This window comes from Sapajus apella, unplaced genomic scaffold (assembly GCF_009761245.1).
Source record: "Sapajus apella isolate SASKATOON/1434 unplaced genomic scaffold, GSC_monkey_1.0 scaffold38, whole genome shotgun sequence".
NCBI classification, from domain to species: domain Eukaryota; kingdom Metazoa; phylum Chordata; class Mammalia; order Primates; family Cebidae; genus Sapajus; species Sapajus apella.
In genome coordinates, this window is record NW_022436978.1 from 19,916,563 (window position 1) to 19,932,505 (window position 15,943).

Sequence of the window (15,943 nt, forward strand, 5' to 3'; positions counted from 1 at the left end):
TTCAGATGCATTATTCTTCTTAAGATTTTAGGACTTCGATTAAAAATTACAAAACAAGACAATGCTTCTTATTTAACAGGAAAATGCAAAAGTTCTTAGAATCAAACTGTGTAGACAAAGCCTCATTTCTTACTTTAATATATTCTTTGTACCAAGAGTGAATATTGCTGCTATTGTGGGTTGCACAGTTTTGGTACATTTAGGAGTAAGGATGATGTGGGACAGTGGTTGGGATTACACGCTTGCTTGTCATGCGAATGCAAATTAAAATCTTAATTCTATCACTGATTCACGGTGTGAATGGGGCAGTTCCTCATCTACAATACAGGATTAATAATGATACCTATAGGTCTTTGTGGAATTAAATGAGATTATGATTAGCACTTAGAGAGGGCAGAAGCAATCAATATCTGTGAAATAATGTGAAGAGGAGAGTGTCTATTTGCAGACTCCAGACTCCAAAACATTGACTTCAGATCTAATCCATCCACTGTGTTAATCCACTGCTAATATACAAAGGTATTTCATCAGGGAGAATATAACTGGGACCTTCATCTTTCATAGCAAAATGGCATCCTTGCATGGGATCTCCCTGGATCCATTAACATGCTTAAAGCTCTGTTCTCATAAGGTGTTTAAGGAGAAATTGACAACTAGCCTCTGAAACTTCATCCAAACTCTGGTAAAAGCCTGAGTGATTTGCTATAAGAGGAGAAAGTTGGATATATGTTGTTTTCATTTATTCTTCAAAGTATTCTAAGTCTATACAATTCAGACTTTATCTCCAGAAAAGTTTATCAGGTCTGATTATCTCACTTTCCTGCTTCTGTTCCCTTCATCACTCCAACATGTATTCTCAATTATATTTTTTCGTATTGGCTGCACTTGACTAGCAGCTATTAAGTTGACCTGTGCTAAATTCTTTAAGAAGTTGGAAGGAAAATTTCTCTTCCCATAAAATGTATGTATTTTCTTCTGTCAGATAATAATTACATAACTCATGATACACACCTTTTTGCCTTGGTTGCTAGGACATTTGAAGTAAACGAGCTGATCCGCAGTAGCATTATTAGTTCAGGTGGTTTATATATTTGCTATAAAATTATACTGACAGACATAAAAGAGGTCCAAATAAATACAGATACTATATTATTGGATCGTAAGACTCAATACTATAAAAATGTCCATTATCTCCAAATTATTCTGAAAACTAATAAAATCACTTAACTTCTGGGACTTTTTTCCTAAAACTCATTAAAAATAATTAAAAGATGTCTGAGAAATTTATTTATTTGTTTGTTTATTTTTGAGACAGGGTCTCACTCTGTCACCCAGGCTGGAGTGCCGTGTGCAATCACTGTTCTGCAACCTCGACTTCTTGGGCTCAGGTGATCCTCCCATCTCAACCTCCTGAGTAGCTGGGACTACAGCTGCATGCCACCATGTATGGCTATTTTGGGGGGCGTTTTTTGTAGAAATAGGGTTTTATCATGTTGCCCAGGGTCAAAAAAAGGTTATTTTTTAAATGAGGTAGAGAGGCTTCTTTTATTAAACAACATATTGCATAATGATAAAAATTGAAAGAGTACAATACTGGTGTTGGAATCATTAAACTGATTAATGGAATTCAAGAAACAAATTTGAGCATATTTTTTAGAACAGGGGCCCCAACCCCCTGGCCACAGACTGCTTCTGGTGGGGGCTTCAGAAAGTCATAACAGAAGAAAACGGGGAGCCAGCATGTCACATGGTGAGAGTGGGTGCAAGAGGGTGAGGTGAGAAGTGCCACATACCTTTAAACAGCCAGACCACGTGAGAAGTCCTCACTACCGTAAGGACAGCACCAGCCAACGGCCTGTTAGAACCAGGCTGCACTTCAGGAGGTGAGTGGCAGGTGCGTGGACATTTCCTCCTGAGCTCCACCTCCTATCAACCCTGGCATCGGTTTCTATAGGTGCACAAACTCTACTGTGAACTGCACATCAAAGGGATCTAGGTTGTGCGCTTGTTATGAGGATGTAACTAGGTGATCTGAGGTGGAACAGTTTCAACCCGAAACCATCCCACACCCCGCTCCCATCGGAGGGAAAACTGTCTTCCATGAAACGGGTCCCTGGTGCCAAAAAGGTTGGGGACTGCTGTTTTAGAAGATATTAGCATATTAATAAGGTACAATTTTTAATAGATTGATGTGTTAGGCCATTCTTGCATTTTTGTAAAGAAATACTTAAGACTGGGTAATTTATTTTAAAAAGAGATTTAATTGGCTCATCGTTCTGCAGCCTGTACAGGAATTGTGGTGCCGGCATCTGCTTTCTGGGGGCTTCAGAAAGCTTACAATCATAACGGAAGAGGAAGGGGAGCCAGCACATCACATGGTGAAAGGGGAAGCAACAGGGCAAGGTGAGAGGTGTCACACGCTTGTAAACAACCAGACCGCATGAGAGCTCCTCACTGTCTCGAGGACAGCACCAAGCCTTCACGAGGGATCTGCCCCCATAATCCAAAAACCTCCGCCAGGCCCACCCCCAAAACCCCCCAATACTGGGAATAACATTTCAACATGAGATCTAGAGGGACAAATGTCCAAACCATATCAATTGATAAGAGCATCACCCAGTCAATGATATTGGAATAGCCAAATATACATGAAGAAGAAAATAAAGTTATATCTCTACCTCACACAAAAGTAAACTGCAGATGAATCAAAGGCAAGTATTCAGTATAAAGTATGCCAGTTCTTCAAAATGTAGATGAGTTTTTACACAATCCTGAGGCATGGAAGGGCGTTCTAACTATAATCCCAATTGGACAAAACATAAAGAAAAAGTTTGACATGTTTTGCTGTTAGCATTCAAAACTTCTGACTGACAAAAGTACAGTGAAACAACTAAAGGCACTTTAACCTAAGGAAAAAAATGTTTACCACATAGACAAAGGATTACTAGCCATATATAAAGCGATTTAGAAAAAAAATGAACTACCTGATAGAAAACTGTCTGGTGAATAATGCTAGGCACTTAATGAACATAAAATGGCCAAATAAACAGATTTTTAAAATTTCCATCTCAACAATAAAGAAATATAGAGAAAACAAGTTCTTTTACACAAAAGACTTTTAGATTATCGTTGAGAATTTGGGGAAGTAATAGAAACAGAAACATATAGAAGAAAATGAGAACATTATTACCGAACTAATACTAAAAATGCCTACTCATGAGCTAGATTTAACAATCCTAAATAAAAATACCATATTCACGCTTCTTTAGAAAATTTAAATAATTTATACTTTCCTGGGATATTATCTTTTCACTAAAGTTTTCATTTTTATTAATATAGAATTACATGCTACAAAATTTTAATTTATGCATTTCTCTTTTATTATCACCCTTTTCCATTTAAATGTCAGAAATTGTGTTTTATTACTTATTTTGCCTTAATCAACATAAACTGAAGTTTGCTTATCTTATTGGTTCTTTTGAATGAACTCTAGGATTATAACCTCAACCATTTTTTCATTTTTACCTCAATAATTTCTTCAGTAACGCCACGTATTTTTTTTTCATGCTTCTTTGATTGCTTTTAAAGTGTCTTTTATTTTTATTTTTTAATTTATTTTTTGAGATGGAGACTCACTTTTGTCACCCAGGCTGGAGTGCAGTGGCACAATCTTGGCTCACTGCAACTGCCGCCTCCTGGGTTCAAGTGATTCTCCTGCCTCAGCTTCCTGAGTAGCTGGGAGTACAGACGTGAGCCACCACACCCAGCCTTTTTTTTTTTTTTTTAGTAGACACAGAGTTTCACTCTGTTGGCCAAGGTAGTTTTAAATTCCTGACCTCACGTGATCTGCCCACCTCAGCCTCCCAAAGTGCTAGGATTACAGGTATGAGCCACTGCACCCAGCCTTAAAATGTTTCATTCAAATGCTGAGTTCATTAATCATTTTTTTCTCTAATAATAAAAGTACTTAAATGTATAAATTTTCTTCTGTGTGAATTTATAGCTGCATCTTATAAATTTTGATATGTATTAATTTCATTAATTGCTAAAGCTTTTTGCTTAACAAACGTTTTTGATAGAGTATTTATTCTTGTGACTTGATTTATATTTTGAATTTCTAGTTTCATTGCATCAGCGTCAAAGAATAAGTATCTATATGTTTTGACATTTATTTAAACATATTTTTTTGCAATTTTTGTAACTTTCTTTTGCTATTTGAAAAACAGTATTCTGTTAGTGGTGTATGAAGCTCCATGCATATTTAAACAAGGTTATCAGTTATAGTGTTTAACTCTTCTGCAATTTTATCTTATCAAAGTCTCAGTCGTGTGCAAAAGACTTTTATGATTTTTTTAAATCTGAAATTTCTAAAAGTATTGATTTATGTGTTTCAGTATTATGTTAGTGAATGCACATAGGATATCATTGCTATAGGTGCCTTTCAGAGTGTCATTTTATTTTGTCTTTTAACTTTTATTTTAAGTTCAAGGGTCCATGTGCAGGTTTGCTGCATAAACTTGTGGCATGGGGGTTTGTTGTACAGAGTATTTCTTTATCCAGGTATTAAGCCGAGTAGTACCCATTAGTTATTTTTCCTTATCCTCTCCCTCCTCCCACCCTCCTCTCTCTGAAAGGCCCCAGTGTGTGCTGTTCCCCTCTGTGTGTCCATGTGTTCTCATCATTTAGCTCCCACTTATAAGTAAGAACATGTGGTGTTTGGTTTTGAGTTCCTGCCTTAGTTTGCTAAGGATAATGACCTCCAGCTCCATCCATTGCCCTTCAAAGGACATGATCTCATTCCTTTTTATGGCTGCATAGTATTCCATGGTGCATGTGTACCATATTTTCTTTATCCAGTCTATCACTGTTGGGCATTTAGGTTGATTCCATGTACTTGCTATTGTGAATAGTGCTGCAATGAATATATACATGCATGTGTCTTTATAAGAGAACAATTTATATTCCTTTAGGTATATATATATCCAGTAATGGGATTGCTGGGTTAAATGATATTTCTATCTTTAGGTCTTTAAGAAATCACCGCACCGTCTTCCACAATGGTTGAAATAATTTGAGTGTATATTTTAACAATTTAAAATATGAGGTTTTTTTTTCACTTTTCCTTTGTCTGATATTACTACAATTGTTTTTATATTTTCCTGGTTTTTCTTTGACCTTCCTTTTCTTTTCATCATTTCTATATCTATTTCAGGTATGTCTCATAAACAACAAGTAGCTTGATTATATTTTGAGATCCAGTCTGAAGATATTTATTTAATGATGGAGTTTAATTCATCAGATTTATCATAATAGGTAGCATCATTTGGTCTAGCTTCTGTCATCTTTTTTTTTTTATGTTTCTTTTATATAGCCTTACCTTATTTTTCAGATTAAGCTGAAATGACCTTTACATTTAGATTATAATTATTATTTTACACATTTTCAAAATCTGTTACGTTTCAAACCATATTAAGAACAATAAAATTATTCATTCATTCAAATATTAATGAAGTACCTACTCTGTTCTGCATAGGTAGAGTGAATTCTGCAGTAAACAAAACAGACATAGCCTTTGCTTTCAGGGGATTTTTCTCCTTAGAAGGTAAGAAGAAAGAATAGACAAACAAATCAGAAAATATTTGGCCAGTGGCAATTACTACATCGTAAATTAAAGAAGGGGCGCCTACTTTAAATTTGGAGGGCAGGCACGGTCCCTCTGTAGAGGTGAGACCCATTTGAGGAGACAGAGCCAGCTGAGTAAAGATCAGTAATGATTCCGCTGACATTAGGGAGAGAAAAGAAGGACCCTGAGGTGGAAAAGAGCCAGTGACTTTTAAAAATTGAAAGACGCTGGAGCATATGTGGTAAGTTACAAAGCGATAAAATATGGCAGGGTCTAGATAAAGTAGGACTTTGTAAATTATAATAAAGAGTTTATTTCAAGTGCACTGCAAAGCCATTGGAGAGTTTTAAGATTGTGGGTTTGGGGATTGTTTGTGTCTGTTTGTGTTTTATTTGTTTGTTTGAGGGAAAGGAGTAACGTGACCTGATTTTGAATTGTAAAATGTCCCTCTGCTGCTGTGTGTGAATCTATTCTAGAAGAAGCAAGAGCATCACCAGGACAGATGATGGAGATGGCAAACATTTCCCAGATATGTTTTGGATGTAGAGATGACAGACTTGCTGATGGGTTGAATGTGAAGGGAGTGAGATCAAGAGCAGAATCAAATATAATACTTAGAGTGTTTTTTTTTCCAGCAATTTGGTAAATAGTGGTGGTATTTACTAAAATGTAAATCCACAGAGGAGTGGATAGCTTTAACAGGAGTGCAGTGATTATGAGTTCTGTTCTGACTAATTTAAACTGAGATCCTCATTGAGTACCCATAGATGATATCTACTAGTCATTTGGGTGTACAAGTTTAGAGTTCTGGAGAAAATTTAAAGCAGAAATATAGAGAGGGGCTGAGTCCCATGGCTCAAACTTGAGGCCCGGCACTTTGGGAGGCTGAGGTGGACAGATCACCTGAGGTCAGGAGTTTGAGACCAGCCTGGCCAACATGGTAAAACCCTGTCGCTACTTAAAAAAAAAAATCAAAAATTAGCTGGGTGTGGTGGTGTGCACCTATAATCCCAGCTGCTTGGGAGGCTGAGGAGGGAGAATCGCCTGAACACAGGAGGTAGAGGTTGCAGTGAGCCAAGATCATGCCATTGTACCCCAGCCTCGGTGACAGAGTGAGATTATAAGCCCCCTCCCCCAAAAAAAAGAAAAGAAAAAGAAATAGAGACAGGGTTCGCTGTGCATAACTGAAGAGAGAAGGTCCCTAGACCAGCACCCTGGGGCACTCCAAAAATTGGAGGTTCTGCAATTCTATTTGTAGAACAGAATACAAACTCCAGACCAGCACCCTGGGGCATTCCAAAAGTCGGAGGTTCTGCAATTCTATTTGTAGAACAGAATACAAACTCCAGGTTTCTGGTCTATTGGTTTCTCCCTTTCCAGGACTGATATAGTTTTTAATCCTAATTTATATTTCTTCATTAATTTCAAGGGAAATCAGGAAAGGAAGGTCATTAAATACTTAGGTTCAAATAATCACCTTGAATTAAGTCAATATCAGATGAGTTTGAAGTCATCAGATTGCTGTCCATACAATAACTGAACTAAATTAAAAGTTTTTTGAAGGAGCTTACTTGCCAATGAGCTTTGCATCTAAGAAGAGGCTCAAGGCAGCTCTGTTGAATATATAAATAAAAGATCCAGGCTGGGTGTGGTAGCTCATTCCTGAAATTCCAACAATTTGGGAGGCCAAGGCAGATCACTTGAGGCCAGCAGTTCAAGACCAGCCTGGGCAACATGGCAAGACCCTGTCTCTACAAAATTTTTTTTAAAAATTGTTTGGGATGGTGGCATGTACCTGTAGTCCCAGCTACTCAGGAGAGGCTGAGGTGGGAGGATCACTTGAGCCCAGGAGCTCAAGGTTGCAGTAAGCTGTGACTGTGCCATTGCACTCCAGCCTGGGGGACAGAGTAAGGCTCTTCTCAAAAAAAAAAAAAAAAAAATCCAGTGGATGAATTGTCAGACTTTGTGGTATCAAACTTAAACTTTCCCACAGTTCAGTCTTCCAACAGACCAGCCAAGGAAAGGGGATCTTTAGATCACAATGGTCTGATTCCACCAACTACTAGCTGGTTACCCAACTTCTCTTCTTTAAAAAGATGGTAATAATGGTCTAACACTGCAGTTGACCCCAAATGTTATAGGGGTTAGGAGTGCTGACAAGAATCCACACATAACTTACGACTCCTCAAAAACGTGTCTATTAATAGCGTACTGTGGACCAGAAGCCTTACCAATAATATAAACAGTTGATTAATGCGTACTTTGTATGTTATATGTATTATGAATTGCATTCTTACAATAAAGTAAGCTAGAGAAAATAAAATCATAAGGAAGAGAAAATATATTTACTATTCATTAAGTGGAAGTGAATCATCATAAAGGTCTTCACCCTTGTTGTCTTCGCATTGAGTAGGCTGAAGAGGAGGAGAAGAAGCAGGGGTTGGTCTTGCCGTCTCGAGGTGGTAGAGACAGAAGAAAATCTGTGTTTAAATGGACCCACACAGTTCAAACCCATGTTGTTCAAGGCTCAACTGCGCTACTAATTTTAGTAATATTTAACAACTACTAATAAAAATAATAGGAGCAGTAATAACCATCTTTCGACTTTGATATGAAGCATTCCTGAATGCGACAAAGTCTGTAGGCATCCGGCATGGTACTTGGCATAGTGTGAGGATTTAGTAAGAGTGATTCTCAGAGTTCTGTCCTGAACTCCAGCTTTCCAGTTAAGTGCAGAGGCACTGAGGCCTTGTGTGACTAGAGCTGAGTGAGCTGAGAAGGGGAGGGCAGGTGACAGGTCAGATAGTTGGGGGGGGACCAGCTTATACAGCACCTTGTAAACCAGACTCAGGAGTGTGGATTTGTGAGGAGAAAAGAGAAGCAATCTGGTTGGTACTTAGAAACAATTTTGTTCATATCTATAGCCCTAGCATATAGAACAATGCAGCACAAAGTAGGTGTTTAATAAACGTATCTAATTATCGGTAGAAATAAGCAATGCCAATTGATGTCAATTTCACTTCTGCTTATGCCCTAGGTGGCTTTTCATGGACGTTTCAACGCTGCATGATTAAACGTGGTGTTAATATGGTACTCTCCTCACTCTAACCCACCCTCATTTAAAAAAATTTCTCCACTCCCTCTTTATTATTGCATTGAACTCAAAACATACTATTTAGATGGAGCTTAAGATTTCCACCTAATGTAATAATTCCCAAAAGAAATGACCATATTTTAGATAATTATCAGTATTTTGGCATTACCTAATTTGTTACTTAGCAAAACTTTTCCTCCTTAAATTCATTTCTTAGTGAACATCATACTTTGGGATTAAAAAAAAAAGGAAAGAGAACACCTAGAAATCCATCTGGGCGTCACTGAAGCTCACGTGGAAAGCAGTCATCCCATTATCCGCCATACTCCTAAAGCACCGTCTGGAAAGCTGCATGCAATTTTTGGCTCTTTCTATATAAAAAAAAAAGATTGCTAATTTGGAAAGAATCCAAAGGGTAGTAATAATGACAAAAGGCTTGGAAAACACGCCATTAAAAAGAGTCTAAGAGAATGGAGTGTGAACTGCCAAGAGATCTGATGGAGGCAGAAAAGACTTTTAAACACCATGTGGGAAAGAAATCTCCTAAAAGGAAAGGGGATTATATTTTCTTAGCCCAGACACTTATACTGAAAGTTTAAAATGGAGAATTAAATTTTGAGCCATGCAAAAACACATTATGCCTAATAATATGTTCAATCAGGAAATGTAGAAGAAATGCAGAAAATGCTAAGATAAAACTGGAGAACTCAGGATGTTGCCATGCTCCTTCTAAGTATCTCAGGCAATGGTTTCTGAACCCAACAGAAATCTTTTAAATCTAAATGCGGACCAGGTGCTGCTACATATGAATTGGCACAAATGGAGAGGATTTTAATCAATTATTTTTAAAATTATATGGTTCTCCTTCTATTCCTAAATATAAGAGAGGAACAGACATGAAAAGACACAATTCTTACCCACTGAAGAGCTGTGGTTTTTCTGAGGACACAGCTAGCGAATACAAAATAAAACGTAAAGAAGTTGGGAGAGGAAAGTTTGTCTGAATACAGAAAAATATACAAATTCAGTCTCAGGGTTCTAAATTTGAATCCAAAAATTACAGTACTCCCTTAAAATTTATTCTGGGGGTATGACTGAGACAAGTGAGCACATTAATGGAGTTGCCTCTTTAAAGTCCTGGTCCAAGAGATGTTTTCAGTGGAGAAATCCTTACCTGTTCTATGGGTGTGTATTCAACACCCTAAAACATCTGAATGAAAGGTAAGCATTTAGCCAATTACCTTGCTGTCAAATATTCAGATGATTGCCTGCCTTTTCTTCTTAAACTTTCACCTTAGTGGTTTTAGTGTCAAGAAGTTAGCAGACAAAGCTGATATCCAAATTTACCAGCCCAGTCTTCAAGGCATTTCACAATCAGCTCATTAGCTTCCTTTCAACTCTTTGCTCCCCTTCATTCTAACCTCTTACGATTTCCTGTTCCCAAACTCTACCCTAGTTCCCTGAAAATGTTTATTTTTCTACAGATATGCCCTTGACCTTTCCCCCTGTACTTGTACCTAGCAATGACATCTCTACCTACACGTACTTTCATCTTTCCCAGGTCTCTTTGTTTATGTCCAGTCATCTCTAAAGTATCTGCCAAGACCCCTCTTCCACAGCACCTAACCTCACCTTCTCTTATTCTTCTATAGTCTTGTTTTTATCTTTATACCTTAAACCTGTTGTGTTTATTTATTTGTATTTTCTGCCCACTAGCTTATAAATTTACAAAAGTCAATTACTACATTTTATTCATGGTTATATTGTTCACACCACCTAGCAAAGTGCCTAGAATAAAGCAGCTATCTAATAAACATCACTGGATTAAATGAGAAGACAAGAAGATGGTTATTAATTAGGATATGGCCACAGTGAATAAACTTGCTCAGTAAAAATACGTATTCTTAAAAGTATGACATAATTTCTAAAATGTATGCTGTCTTAGGAGATCATAGGAAACAATGTATGTGTACTTAGAATTGGGGCAGGGTGCAGTGGCTCACACCTTGTAATACCAGCACTGTGGGAGGCCAAGGCAGGAGGATCACTTGAGCCCAGGAGTTTGAGATCAGCCTGGGCAACATAATGACACTCTATCTCTACAAAAAAGCCTAAAAATTAGTCAAGTGTGGTGGCATGTGTCTGTAGTCTCAGCTACTGGGTGTGGTGGGGCAGGGTACTGACATGGGAGGTCAAGGTCGCAGTGAGCCATAATCACACCACTGCTCACCAGCCTGGGCAACAGAGCAAGACCCTGTCTCAAAAAAATGTAAAAGAAAACAGGAAAGAAAGAACACTGGAAAAGGAAAAACTGAAAAAGGAAAATACGTATCATTACTTCACCATTCAGAGAGAACCAAGATAACATTTTTATTTGTAAATTTTTTCCTAGTATTTTTGAAAAGGGATTTCCACCACATTGTTAAAATAGTCCATATATGTATCTGTTTTCCCCAAAGGTGATTAAAATATTTTCTCAATCACTCTTTATTACAACATCCAATTCTCTTGTTAAACTATATCTTACTTAATCATTCCCTAATTGTTGGGCATTTACATTGGTTTTCATTTTTTTCTAATTAAAGTAATTCAACACTGTATTCCTCTGAGCAAAAGAGTTATCTATCCATCTTTTTAGAAAATAGTGCCTAAGGGGTATTTAAGCTGTTTTTTGCTGTAAATAATCTAACTTGGTTTTTTCAGTGATTCTCATTGTTTCCTCTCCTCAGCCCTGCTAAGATAACCTCTGTCCATTGGTGCTCTGCGGCCCATTGACATCAGTTATGTTCGTGGCTTTTCATACTGTCCAGGTCATTTACTTACTCCCCTTCTCCAGCTGCCTCAATATGTTGTAACAGATGCTTTCTAATGAAGCTGGACATACTCTATATTCTCTAGTTATCGCTTCTCGGCCTTTTGGCTAAGATCAAGTGTGTATTCTCTAGTCACTAGTTGTGTTTTTTATTTATTATTATTATTTTTTAAATGGAGTCTCACTGTTGTCCAGAGTGGAGTACAGAGGCGTGATCTCGGCTCACTGCAACCTCTGCCTTCTGTGCTGAAGCCATTCTCCTGCCTCAGCCTCCCAGGTAGCTGGGTTTACAAGTGTGCACAACCATACCCTGCTAATTTTTGTATTTTTAGTAGATTCAGGTTTTCACCATGTTGGCTGGACTGTTCTTGAACTCCTGACCTCAAGGGATCTGCCCACCTTGGCCTTCCAAAGAGCTGGGATTACAGGCATGAGCCACCGCGCCCAGCTCTAGTCACTTAAGAAAGTGATGGGGATTTGGAGAAGAACTTAAATGATGGAGATTTATATTGGCAGAGTTTCTCAATCAATTACTGTGGAAACAATTTTACTGATTTCACAAAAAAGGTTATATTTTGAAACTTTGATCATTTTAAAGTCACTTGCATTATATTATTAATTCTTACAAAAAACATCAAACAAACGTTATTAGCCCTTTGTAGATGAGGAATCTGAGGCTCTGAGAAGCAAAAACAAAAACAAACTTTTTTTCATTTCCTGTGTTCACTTTCATTTCCTGTGTTCATTTCCTGTGGCTGCTATAACAAATTACCATAAACTTAGTGACTGAAAACAACACAAACTTATTATAATACTGGAGGCCTCAGAAACTAAAACCAAGGTGTAGCAGAACCCTATTCCTGTCTAGAGGTTCAGGGGATAATCTATTTCCTTGACTTTTCTAACTTCTAGATGCTGCCCACATTCCTTCATTCCTTGGCTTGTGGCCTCTTCTTCCACCCTCAAAGCCACCAATGGCTGGTGAGTCTTCCTAACATCATACAACTCTGACATTGACTCTCCTGCCTCTCTTTCTCATCTGTAAGGACCTTTGTGGTTACAATGGACTTGCAGAGATAATCCAGGATAAACTTCCCATCTTAAGATTCTTAACCATATCTGCTAAGTGCATTTCTGAGGTGTAAAGTAACAAATACACAGGCTTTGGGGATTAGAATGTAGACATCTTTGGGGGGCATGGGGAGCATTTTTCTGCCTAACACAACTACCCACATCAGAAGTAAGTTAGTAGAAATGGCCAGGTGCGGTGGCTCACGTGGTGGTTCCCAGCACTTTGGGAAGGCAAGACGGGCAGATCACAAGGTCAGGAGATCAAGACCATCCTGGCTAACATAGTGAAACCCCGTCTCTACTAAAAATACAAAAAATTTAGCTGGGCACGGGGGCAGGTACACAGTAAAACCCCATCTTTACGAAAAATACAAAAAATTAGCTGGGCATGGTGGCACGTGCCTGTAGTCCCAGCTACAGGAGACTTGCTTGAATCCATGAGGCAGAGGTTACAGTGAGCCAAGATAGAGCCACTGCACTCCAGCCTGGGCGACAGAGCGAGACTTCATCTAAAAAAAATAAAAAAGCTAGTAGAAGTAATGAGATGTTGCTATATTGCATTAAGCAAAGTGATTTTAGATCACTATAATTTAAGGACCACAAAAGCTACAATCCATATACCTGCTTAGAAAAATCATTCTTATGCAAGCACATATTTGTGACACAAGCACAGGTTTCATTAGCCATGTGTTAATTTATTTGCCCATGCTGAAATTCAATTTGGATAATTTCTTTTTCTATTGTATGGTAAATCCAAAACTGCTGTGTCTCTAAATGTGCCCAATAAATGATTTTTAAAAATTACATCCTAATTGTAAAAACATGCTTACTGCTCACACATTGGTGTGGACTAATTAGTATAATTAGTCTTGTGTATATAACCATTGCCCAAAATGTCCCTGATTGCTAAAAAGCAACCAGTCACCACATAATGCGTTGTCTACAACTTTGCATGAAAGGGCCAAGCCACTGGTGATTTACTTTTTCCCATGTTGTCAGAAAAACAACCAAAAATTTGGCAGTTCGGATTTCACGTTCTGAAAATGAAGACAAACTGTAATATATTTCGACACCAACTTGGCTCTCACCTGCGAATCTGCTGTATTGGGTGTTTGGATAAATATGCAGTTACTTCTTATCCTGAGAGAACAACAGCGTGGCTGATGTTAAATGGAAATCATTACACAGCTTGTTGCACAGCAAGTTCTCTTACTCTGAATACTTTTGCAAAAAATATGAATTCCTGAAAATGGCAATTCCTCTTATGTAGTAGTAGTACAGGGGTCACTATTGGTGAAGACTTCATGAAGTGGGGGATTTCAGTTGCCATGTAATTTCATTTTTACGTCCTGCTCAAAGTTTACGGGAAAGCCAAGAATAAGCGTGAAGGATAAAGCCTTAAATATAAAGAGACATGAATGCTAATCATAAAAATGACAATTATTCATATGAAATCTATTGCATTAAATATGTTAATATACCAAACATTAACAACAAAAAAAAAAACCTTTTTCTTATTAGGGCCCATATATTTTTATTTAAAAATAAGATCTATAATAACCAACTTAAGATTTACATAATTTTTTTTTATTCATAAAGAAGGTAAGTCCTTAATGAAAGGCATAACAAACATAAATAATAGAGCACTTAAAAGTTTCTTATTTTAAGAAGTGTTGGAGTAATTTCCTCTTTTTCTCTCTTAATGGGCATAGAAAATTCTGATTGCTTTAAAAATTGCTTACAATTAAATATTTAAAAGTGGAAACTTTTTTTCAGTTAATTAAATGTCAGAGAATTACTATCAAATATATACATACCTAGCATAAGGAAAATATAGTGATAAAAGAAGGTATGGGCAACTAAATATGATATTTTGATATTTGGAACAGGTGGACCTTGCAAAAAAAGATTCCTAATTATTCCTATACTGTTGAAATTATTTTAATTTTGCTTCTCAGCAGATATATTTATATGCTGGAAACAGGTGTTCATCAAAAGACGGTGATAAAGAGATGCTGCAGTCAAGGCTTGGAGCCTAGCCCGCATGGTGTGATGACAGATAAATTAGAAAAATCCTGCTAAACATCTCTACACTTCAGAAGGAGATTACACCTTTTAAAAAAGGCAAAACATGTGGTTCAATTACTTATTGTCTTGGCATGTGGTTATGATGAAAGACAGAGCCTTAAACATCAATAGAGCTAAACTAACATCCCAGATGGGCTTCGGAAGAGGGGACTCCGGTAGCAACCCACCTGCACAAAAAGCAACTGGAAAAAAAATTAAAGAAATGCTTTCTTTTCTCTCCCCTATTTAATTTTTTTATATTAAATAGTCGTTTTAATGAATAACATGAGTTTTGAAACAAAATAAAAGCAAAAATTTTTTATTTAAATGTATTTTCTGAGAGATTCAGCAGAAGAGGAGACAGGTTTTTCAGCTGTCTGCAGGGCACTGCAGTCTCACATGGGTTCTCAGAGTCCCGACAAGCCCGGGGAAGAGAGGCAAAAGAGGCCTGCACCACACAAAGGACTGCACAAATCACATGCTCTGTGACCTTGAGCAAATCAGAGAGCCTCTCTGGGCCTCATTTTCCACATCTGCACACTACTGAATTGTCATTTGTTTTGCTTCTGCTATACTCTGAATTACGACTTTAGTCATAAGCATACAAATTAAATGCCACGGAGGGACAAACAACACCTAGAGAAGCTTGGTAGGGACCAACATTTTTCTACAAACCATTTCTACATTCAGACGTGACTAGAGAACCCCAGCAGTTCTTCAGAAGTGTAAAACTACAGCAGGAGGTGTCCAGAAGAATTAGCTGTGGGGTACAGAAGGTGAGGGGAAATTACTAATCATTTGTAGTATACGCATTTCTCATTAAAGCCAACCAAGAATTCTGCAAAGTAGGTAGTCATGTGTTGCTCAAAGGTGGGTTAGGCTCTGAGAACTGGGTGATTTCGTCATCGCGCAAACATCATAGAGTGTTCATACACAAATCTAGACGGTCAGCCTCCCACACACCTAGGCTCTATGGTACAGCCTGTTGCCCCTCGGCTACAACCATGTACAGCACATTATTGTACTGAATGCTGCAGGCAAGTGTAACGCGATGGCAAATCTTGGTGTATATAAATATATCTAAACATAGAAAAGGTAGTGTGTGGCACATGACCATGTGACAATGGCAATGGCATCACTCCGCAACAGAAATTTTCAGCTCCATTATAACCTTATGGGACTACCATGGCATATGCAGTCTATTGTTCACTAAAAAGTTATGTGGTGCATGATTGAACTACTAATCCACTATATAAGAAACTAAAATAATGAGCTA

General features: G+C 37.7%; 1 protein-coding gene and 1 pseudogene across 3 annotated transcripts in view; one reads left to right on the plus strand and one right to left on the minus strand.

The window, feature by feature from the left end:
• Positions 1-15,943, minus strand: part of LOC116565015 — a 719,225-nt gene that overhangs the window by 383,450 nt on the left and 319,832 nt on the right. The gene's annotated exons all lie outside the window — the stretch shown is intronic.
• LOC116565066 lies at positions 11,618-11,765 on the plus strand (annotated as a pseudogene).